We start from the raw sequence: 11136 nt of genomic DNA, 5'->3' as shown, positions 1-11136 counted from the left end.
TTTCGAGCATCAAGCTCACCACACATGTGTCTTTTTCCTCATGTGTACCTTTTTTTCGCCATTATATGCATCGCTGTGACTTAAGTTTTGGCCAAGCTGGGTTGCCTGGCTCCTGTGCTTATGCCCTACGTTCCCGTTTGTTTGGCTAGGGCATAAAAGGAGCACCTCTGCGATTGTTACTGCCGGGTCATCCGGGCGTGTACCTCGGACTGGGTGAAGCCGAAAGCTAGCGTTCTTAAGGGAATATTCGGTCGGCCGACTAAAGACGTGTTACACTCATTACAGTATGAACCCCCAGATGTCACGTACACTGCGATTTTTTCAATCATAGTTCGGGCATGCACACTAACGCATGTTCACCCAGGGAAAGGAACCCTTAACGGAACTATTCTCTCTGGAAGATGTTTCTTACAATTACAATGTAATATAACATAGCTAGCCGGATAAAACTTGTCTGTTCAAGCAACTATGACCCCTACGCCTGGTTTCCACGCATGCCCCGGTCTATATTGCTGCTTTGGTATTCGGAAACACTCCGCACCTTCGGATCCAGAGGTCGAAGCGAAAAGGTCTGCCATGAAAATCGTTTTACAATCCGGCTAGGGACAATTATGTCAATTGAAGTACATAGTCACTTGGACTCAAAAACTTCTTCCTCTATACCGTCTAACAGGCTGTCTAGCTTACAATCCTGTTGGGAATATTTGGCGGCTACCTTTAGTTGGCCATATACTAAACTAACTAGAATTTCTTTTCCATCTGACCCTTTAGGCCCGACCCGGGCCATATGATTCGGATCAAGCTTGGTGTACCGTGTCTTCACCATGGCCCAGGCCTCTCGCACACCTTCTCGGCAGGCTGATATCTTCCATAATCAAATACACCGCCGTGCTCCTTTGAATAGCTCCGCGAGCTCCGCCATACTTCCTGGAGGGGAGGCGGATGGCCATAAAGCCTTGGCAACACTCCGCATTACTTGCCGAACTCGCTCGTGCATTTGGGATAGCTCTTGTAGCAGGTCGCCTTGAGATCCAGACATTTCCTCTTCGGGACGGCCAGTCAGCATACCTGCAGACATAAATCTGTTAGTTCCTGCCCTCGCCAAATAATAGGGAGGCAAGTTTGAAAAGAATACTGAATATGCCGCCTCTTAGTCTCTTATTCTCCTTCACGGAGTCGGCTAGCTGGGCTCGCACGTCTTTTAGTTCTTCGCACAGCAAGGTGTTGGAATCCTGCAGCTTATTTTTATCATCCCTGACCCGTGTCAGTACACGCTCGCCCACGGCTAGTTGCCTTTTGGCATCTTGTTCACCTGCTTGCGCGACTTTTAGGGCCTCCTTCAGTTGATCCGACAATCCTGCCATGGGGAATACAAAAAGTATTAATATTGCTGGTATATGATTATATTTTCTCGATGGAGGGGAACATTACCAGGCGATGCCTTCTTGGATTTCTCCAGTTCGGCGGTAGCAACAGCTAGCTGGGTCCGACACTTTTCCAGCTCTTGAGACAACAGGTTGTTCTTCTCTGTGAGCACCTGGTTATACAATGATCCTTAAATCAGTTGTATCAACTGCTTCAAGTCTCAGGGGCTACTGGTATATAATTATCATATTTGTACAAATGTGTACTTACCCGCATATCTTTCAAATGCTGGTATGTGGCTCTGGTAAGCCCGTATCGAGTAGCTCGGATGTATGCATCAGCTGAGCTGAAGGCGTTGAATGCCTCTTTTGTAAAGCCGGGGTCGCGAAGAGTGGCCCGCCGGCGCCGATGATTCATAGCGCTTTCCACTTCAGAGTTTGTGACGGATACATCATCTGAATCCTCTGCAGAAGGACAATCCGGCGTCGCTCTTGCATCGGCCCTCGCCTTCAAGGCAGGGTCTGGAACCTGACTTATGGAGGCGCGGCCGGCGGAATCCCCGGACATAGTCCGGTGAACGTTTTTCCTGATAAGACACAACGGATAATATCACAGTTTGATGTGACTGCCAGGGGGCATGATTAAAAAACCATACCTCTTTGATGAAGGCTCTGCCGTGTTGTCGTTCGCCTTCCTCTTCAAAGATTTGCTCAGCGCAGGCACCGGTCTCTTAGGAGATGACTCTGGTGCACGTTGAGGCATCGGGCGCGTCCCCTTTAGAGCACGAAATAGTGTGGTGGGTGAGGCATAATGAGGAAGCTCTTTCGAAGAAGGTGTCTCTTAATTACTTGCATGCAAGGCAGGGAGGAGGCCGGGATAGTCGGCGATGATGGCCACTTCCGTGCCATCATAACTCGCCTGATAGAATACTCCATCCTCAAGCTCCACAAATATATCCGGATCCTCTTCGAATCCGGGGTCAAGGTCCCGGTTGTGATCCTCTGGCTGTGGGGCAGGGCTATGGATCCCCTCGGTAACCTTCCGCCATTCCTGTTACAAATGGATGGGTTGATGCTCATTAAAAGTGACTCAGGGAGAGAATTGAGTAAAGTGGTGGGATTAGAACTCACCCAACTAGGAGGACTGTACATGGAAAATCCATCTCGACGTTTAAGATGAGTGAACTCCTCTTTCTCCCCTTTGTATAGGTCGGCCAATATTTTGGCCAAAGCGGCGGGGGTGTCCGGACCCTTCCGGCCGCAGCGTGAGGCGTCATCTTCCCCATTATAGTGCCACATGGGAAGCCCTCTGTCTTGGAGTGGCTGGACCCCGCACTATGGAAGTCGCCATTACCTCGATTATTGATAGTCCAGACTGGGCAAGTGTCCTTATCTTGCCCATAAATTGACGGCCTTCCATGCTATCTTCCTCCTCGAGGCTCCGAGGGCGCCAGCTGTGGCGTTTCTTCAATGGAGCATTTGAAAATTCGGGAAGACCCATTCGAACTGGGTTGGGGAGAGCGACGTCCTCAATATAGAACCATTCTGAGGGCCATTCTTCGGGCGCCTTCTTCGGCGTGCCGGACAGGTATCCGATCCCGGCTATGCGCCATACTTCAGCGCCGCCCACCTCGAATATCGACCCCTCTTGGTTGCGAGGGACGAGGCAGAATAGCTTCCTCCACAAATCGAAGTGGGCTTCACAGCCCAGGAAAAGCTCGCAAAGGGCAACAAAACCCGCGATGTGCAGGACAGAGGCCGGCGTAAGGTTGTGCAGTTGGAGGCCGTAATACTCCAGGAGTCCTTGGAGGAAAGGGTGGATTGGAAACCTGACGCCTCTCAACAAGTAGGGTACGAAGCACACCCGTTCCCCCCTAGTTGGATTGGGGAAATTTTCCACCAGAACTTTGCCTGTGAAGGAGGTCAATCCTGCTCGGACAGGGACCAGATCCGCGGGGGGAAGGAATCCCTGTGTTTGGAGCTTAACCAACTGCTCGTGGGATACCGAACATCTCTCCCAATCGCCTTTTTTAGAGACATGAGGGCGGGAGGAAGAACTGGGAACGCTAGTCATGTTGAATGGTTTCCCCTGGCAAAACTCTAAAGGATTTTCCGCTGGATGTGGAATGGATCTGAGATCCAATCCCTTTAACTAAAGGCCTTTCTTGCGTGGCTGGGGGGTTATGTGCAAAAAATACCCTGACCTCTCGTATTCGCTCGACACATGGAAGTAGAAGGTGTGGAGGCACAGAAGCCGATGGGTGCGACATTAAATGGAAGGCCGAATACAGCTCTCTAAGTCAGGTACTTTGAAGTGATCGGAGGAGGAACCCGCCTTGCAATGCCGAAGACAATCTGCGCACCGGACACCTCGTCATTGAAGCCTGGTTCAGGGGCTACTGAGGGAGTCCTGGATTAAGGGGTCCTCGAGCGTCCGACCTGTTGGACATGGGCCGGACTGATGGGCCGTGAAGATACAAGACAGAAGACTCTTTCCCATGTCCGGATGGGACTCTCCTTGGCGTGGATGGCAAGCCCGGCGTTCGGATATGAAGATTCCTTTCTGTGTAACCGACTTTGTACAACCCTAGTCCCCTCCGGTGTCTATATAAACCGGAGGGTTTAGTCCATAGAGGCAATCATAATCATACTGGCTAGACTTTTAGGGTTTTAGCCATTACGATCTCGTGGTAGATCAACTCTTGTAATACTCATATTCATCAAGATCAATCAAACAGGAAGTAGGGTATTACCTCCATAGAGAGGGCCCGAACCTGGGTAAACATCGTGTCCCCTGTCTCCTATTACCATCGACCTTAGACGCACAGTTCGGGACCCCCTACCCGAGATCCGCCGATTTTGACACCGACAGCGCTAAAGAGGCAAGCGCAGGCAAGGAGTCCCGAGGCATCAGGCAAAGGTTTCCTTATCGGTGCAACAAGACCAAGACCTGCAAGACGGCAGGACGGAGGTCATCACGGAGCCCACAGCAGTGTCACCACCAGAGCCTTTGGCAGGCGAAGACTACTTTTCTCAGGATAGCTTGCACTAGTTGTCTTCCTTCAAAATTGGCCGTTGTGGGATCCCTTCCCGCCTACATTTGGGAAGAGAACCAGGGCCTCTATAAATAGGACTAGCCACCACCATAGGTGGGGACGAATCTTGGATCGGATCCATTCCACCCTCACACCCACCAGCTCATCGAGCTCAAGAACACCTCTCCTCCGGAGGATGTTCATCCACTGTACTAGTTCATCCTTAGCCCTCGAGGCAATCCACCACCACACTGGAGTAGGGTATTACACCACACGGTGGCCCGAACCAGTATAAACCTCTGTGTCCCGTGTTCTTTGGGGCTCAACGATCTAGGTCGTGGAATCGTTGGGTAGGCAGGCTGGGGAGAAAGAGTCCCTCGTGCGCACCCCAGAGTTCGAACCTCTCAAGGGTCTGCGGAACCCTAAATCCGACACAAAGTATGGACTTTTGTGGACTTGCCCGATGATCGGCAAGCCATAGAGAATAAATGGATCTTCAAGAGGAAGATGAACGCTGATGGTATTGTTACTATATACAAAGCTCGAATTGTCGCAAAAGGTTTTCGACAAGTTCAAGGTGTTGACTACGATGAGATTTTCTCACTCGTATCGATGCTTAAGTCTGTCTGAATCATGTTAGCAATTGCCGCATTTTATGAAATCTGGCAAATGGATATCAAAGCTGCATTCCTTAATGGATTTATTAAAGAAGAGTTGTATATGATGCAACCAGAAGGTTTTGTCAATCCTAAAGGTGCTAACGAAATGTGCAAGCTCCAGCGATCCGTCTATGGACTGGCGCAAGCATCTCAGAGTTGGAATATAGTTTTATACAGACTTGCGGTGAAGGCTGTATTTACAAGAAAGTGAGTGGGAGCACTACAGCCTTTTTGATAAGTATATGTGAATGACATATTGTTGATCGGAAATGATGTAGAATTTTCTAGAAAGCATAAAGGAGTGTTTGAAAGGAGTTTTTCAAAGAAAGACCTCAGTGAAGCTGCTTACATATTGAGCATCAAGATCTATAGAGATAGATCAAGACGCTTGATAAGACTTTCGATGAGTACATACCTTGATAAGATATTGAAAGAGTTCAAAATGGATCAGTCAAAGAAGGAGTTCTTGCCTGAGTTGTAAGGTATGAAGTTGAGTAAGACTCAAAACCCGGCCACGGCAAAAGATAGAGAGAGAATGAAAGTCATTCCCTATGCCTCAGCCATAGGTTCTATAAAGTATGACATGTTGTGTAACAAACCTGTTTTGTGCCTTGCCATGAGTTTGGCAAGGGGGTACGATAGTGATCCAGGAGTGGATCACTGGACAGCGGTCAAAGTTATCCTTAGTTACCTAAGAGGACTAAGGAAATATTTCTCGGTTATGGAGGTGATAAAGAGTTCGTCGTAAAGAGTTACGTTGATGCAAGCTTTTACACCGATCCAGATGACTTTGAGTCTCAATCTGGATACATATTGAAAGTGGGAGCAATTAGCTAGAGTAGCTCCATGCAGAGCATTGTAGACATAGAAAATTTGCAAAATACATACGGCTCTGATTGTGGCAGACCCGTTGACTAAACTTCTCTCACAAGAAAAACATGATCACACCTTAGTACTCTTTGGGTGTTAGTCACATAGCGATGTGAACTAGATTATTGACTCCAGTAAACCCTTTGGGTGTTAGTCACACGGCTATGTGAACTATGGGTATTAATCACATAAAGATGTGAACTATTGGTGTTAAATCACATGACGATGTGAACTAGATCATTGAATCTAGTGCAAGTGGGAGACTGAAGGAAATATTCCCTAGAGGCAATAATAAAGTTGTTATTTTATATATCCTTATACCATGATAAATGTTTATTATTCATGCTAGAGTTGTATTAACCGGAAACTTGATACATGTGAGGATACATAGACAAAACACGGTGTCCCTAGTAAGCCTCTACTAGACTAGCTCGTTAATCAAAGATGGTTAAGTTTCCTAACCATAGACATGTGTTGTCATTTGATGAACGGGATCGCACCATTAGGAGAATGGTGTGATGGACAAGACCCATCCGTTAGCATAGCATATTGATCGTTCAGTTTTATTGCTATAGCTTTCTTCATTTCATATACATATTCCTTTGACTATGAGATTATGCAACTCCCGGATACCAGAGAAATACCTTGTGTGCTATCAAATGTCACAACGTAACTGGGTGATTATAAGATGCTCTACAGGTATCTCTGAAGGTGTTTGTTGGGTTGGCATAGATCGAGATTTGGATTTGTCACTCCGGGTATCAGAGAGGTGTCTCTGGGCCCTCTCGGTAATACACATCATAAGAAGCCTTGCAAGCAATGTAACTAATGAGTTAGTTGTGGGATGATGTACTACGGAACAAGTAAAGAGACTTGCCGGTAACGAGATTGAACTAGGTATGAAGATACCGACGATCGAATCTCGGGCAAGTAACATACCAATGACAAAGGGAATAACGTATGTTGTCATTACGGTTCGACCGATAAAGATCTTCGTAGAATATGTAGGAGCCAATATGAGCATCCAGGTTCCGCTGTTGGTTATTGACCAGAGAGGTGTCTCGGTCATGTCTATATAGTTCTCGAACCCGTAGGGTCCGCACACTTAATGTTCGATGACGATTTTGTATTATATAAGTTATGTGATTTGGTGACCGAATGTTGTTCGGAGTCCCGGATGAGATCACGGACATGATGAGGAGTCTTGAAATGGTCGAGAGATAAAGATTGATATATAGGACGATAGTATTCAGGCACCGGAAGTGTTCCGAGGGTACTGGGTATGTATCGGGTCACCGGTAGGGGTTCCGGGCACCCCACCCCCCCCCCCCCCCGGCAACTATATGGGCCTAATGGGCCAAGAGGGAAAACGCAGCAGCCAGCAGGGGCTGTTGCGCCCCTCATATAGGCCGAAATAGAAGGGGAAGGAAAGAGGGGAAGCGAGAAAGGAAGGGGAGGGATTCAGCCTCCCCCTTCCTTCCCTCCTCCCTCCTCCTTCCTTCCCCCTCTGGAAAATATGGTAAGGGGGGCGAATTGGACAAGGCCCCAAGTAGGATTCCTCCTACTTGGGGCGCCCCATGGCTGTTCCCCTCCCCCTCCCACCTATATATACGTGGGGAGGGGGCGCCTAGAACACACACCAACAATTGTTAGCCGTGTGCGGCGCCCCCCTCCACAGTTTACGCCTCCGGTCATATCTTCGTAGTGCTTAGGCGAAGCCCTGCGCGGATCACTTCACCATCATCGTCACCACGCCGTTGTGCTGACGGAACTCTCCCTCGACACTTTGCTGGATCAAGAGTTCGAGGGACGTCATCGAGCTGAACGTGTGCAGAACTCGGAGGTGCCGTACGTTCGGTGCTTGATCGGTCGGAATGAGAAGAAGTTCGACTACATCAACCGCGTTGTCAAACGCTTCCGCTTTCGGTCTACGAGGGTACGTGGACACACTCTCCCCCTCTCGTTGCTATGCATCTCCTAGATAGATTTTGCGTGAACGTAGGAATCTTTTTGAAATTGCATGCTACATTTCCCAACATTAAGTTCAAAGCAATAAAACTCCCATGTACGACACGCATCTGTTGCAATTGTGATAATCCCTGTGTCTCGTGTGTGGCGGGTTCGTGTGTTTCTCGCCGGAACAGATCGGATTATCGGAAGCAACGTACGTGTACGTGTGCATTAGGCTGGGAATCAATCCAACAGCATGCTTGCTTGTTTAGGAGGCTAGCTTCTACTTCTACGTACGTGAAGGTTTTCAGCCTAGCTTGCGTGTTTGTGCGTCTCGCTGGAAGTACCGGCTCGTACGTGTGTATCTTGCCGGAAAGCACTCAGTGAGTTTCGTAGTTGAGGTCGGGATCTGTGCCAACAGCCGGCTAAGAACACGTAGCACAGCATCATTGTGCCGCTATGGCTGCTCGGAACGCCCATGTGTGTGTGCTGCCATCTTGGCAGAAATCTACAGGTCATCAATCCAGATAGTTCAAAAGTGATGTTGGTGTGGTTTCTTTTCCTTAAGTATTTTGTCAATGTTGTGCACGAGGATATTGGTGACAGTGACACTGGTTGTGACTCGCTGGAAGATTCCAATGATGATTTCTTGGCTTATGATGATGATGATGTGGTCTACAATATCCCATGGCAGATGAACACAAGCACGATCTTAGATTTTATCCCATTGTGCAAGCTATGTTGTTCTCTTATTGATTCCGACGTTGTGAGAAGTTCACACAACGAAGATGATTCAGATGGCGATGAGGGTTTGATGTACAAACAGGGTAGAGGAAAGAGTTCAGGTAATGCATCCATATGTTGATGAGAGGAGGGAAATAAAAACGGAAAGATGGGGAGGAGAGAACGTAAGTCGGGTTGGCTAAAGGAAAGAGTTCTTAAAGAGTAGTAGATATTTTTTGGTGTTAATACATAAGGACTGATTTACACCATTGTTAGCGCCTGAAGTTTTGAGTTCGCGTAAACTGAACTGATATATAGATCAAGGTTTTTTCTCTCTCTAAAAACACGAAAGTTCTATTTGCATGTAAGATCAACAATAAAGTTAAGAATCAAAAACATGTAACTCTTTACCTGAATAATAAAGATCTCCCATCACCTTGAGAAATATGTTAATCTGATTCTTTTGACCTGGCATGTGCATGCAAAAAAACATTATGTGTGTATGTTCTTTTGTTTTGATGAAAATATCATGTCTTCTTAGTGTTGCTTGGTGAATAGAAAAAATTCCCAGCTAAACTAGACTTTTAGTTTCTGCCTTTGAATTCGAAGAGAATTCCTTATTTGGCCCACTCTTAAAATTTAGTTCCTTTTTGGCCCAGAAAACTGTTTTCTTCCCTATTTGACACTCGAACTTTATTTTATGCCTTATGTGACACTTTCATTATTTTTTCTATCCGGAGGTGTTAACTGACACGTGCAAAGACAATTTTGCCCCTGGTGATAGTATGTCATTAGAAAAGGGTAGAGGAGGGGCGTGAACAAACAAAAAATACGACGAAGTGCACCTGTGTCATGTCCGGTTAGATACATGTGTACATGTGTACGTTCGTGCGGCCATCAAACCAGCTAGCCTTTTTTTGTTAGGGTATCAAACTAACACAAAGAGGGTATCAAACCAGCTAGCTATTGCGTGCGTTTCCTGTGTGTGCAGCTAGCCGGATCGATCAAGCAAGGATCGATTAGTCTGCTGTTTTATACGTGCGTGAGATTCTTGTGTCAACGGCCGGTGTACGTACGTGTATGGCATACGTAGCTAGCTTTGCTAGTCTCGGTCGGAAGTCTGTTGCTTCGTCCGTCATCGTCATCGTCGCGCGCTGCCGTTGCCGAAGTACTCGCGTAGTCTGTACTGGGCCAACACAACCCGCCACGTATTGCAGCTCGATTCCTGAGAGCCGATCTGTATTGCAATGGCCTGTTCGTGTGCGGCACTTGAGGCATGAACACATCTATGCGACATGACCCATTGACATGCCGTGTTCTAACTTATCACACGCTAGATTAATGTGTACAAATTTATATGCTACAGTAGAGGCTAAATGGGTTCGTCACTGTTCCACTCATCGTATTATTATTATTATTAGTCATATAAATAATTTTGTTTTCTTTACTTATTCAAACAGGACAAAATATTTCGCATTCCTTTGTGTTTGCATGTAAATAATCTGTTCACATACTATATTAGGGGTAAAACAGTCTTTTTAGGTCAGACTTAACACCGCTACTAGCCAAAACTGACGGAAGTGTCACATAGGGAACAAAATGAAGTTTGGGTGTCAAAAAGGGGAGAAAACAAAATTCTGGGCCAAAAGGGAACCAAACTTTTAAAAATGGTCAAATAAGGAATTCTCTCTTGAATTCGTGTAAACTGAACAGATATATAGATCAAAGGTTTTTTCTCTCTGAGAACATGAAAGATTTATTTACATGTAAGATCAACAATAAAGTTAAGAATCAAAAACATGTAACCATTTACATGAGTAATAAAGATCTCACATCACCTTGAGAAATATGTTAATATGATTCTTTTGACCTGGCATGTGCATGCAAAAAAAATGATGTATGTATGTTCTTTTGTTTTGATGGAAATATCATGTCTTCTTAATGTTGCTTGGTGAACAGAAGAAATTCCTAGGTAAACTAGACTTTTAGTTTCTGCCTTTGAGTTCGCATAAACTGAACAGATATATAGATCAAGTTTTTCTCTCTCTTTAAAAACATGAAATATTTATTTGCATGTAAGATCAACAATGAAGTTAAGAATCAAAAACATGTAACCCTTTACCTGAGTAATAAAGATCTCACATCACCTTGAGAAAACTGTTAATCTGATTCTTTTGACCTGGCATATGCATGCAAATATTTTTTTATGTGTGTATGTTCTTTTGTTTTGATTGAAATACCACGTCTTCTTAATGTTGTTTGGTGAACAGAAAAAATTCCAGCTAAACTAGACTTTTAGTTTCTGCCTTTGAGTTCGCGTAAACTGAATAGATATATAGATCAAGATTTTCTCTCTCACTAAATACATGAAAGATTTATTTATATAAGATCAACAATAAAGTTAGGAAGCAAAAACATGTAACCATTTACATGAGTACACATCACCTTGAGAAATATGTTAATCTGATTCTTTTGACCTGGCATGTGCATGCAATTTCTTTTTCATGTGTGTATGTTCTTTTGTTTTGATGGAAA

The sequence above is a fragment of the Aegilops tauschii genome, chromosome 2, assembly GCF_002575655.3.
Source record: "Aegilops tauschii subsp. strangulata cultivar AL8/78 chromosome 2, Aet v6.0, whole genome shotgun sequence".
NCBI classification, from domain to species: Eukaryota; Viridiplantae; Streptophyta; class Magnoliopsida; order Poales; family Poaceae; genus Aegilops; species Aegilops tauschii.
This window is presented reverse-complemented; position numbering follows the sequence as displayed.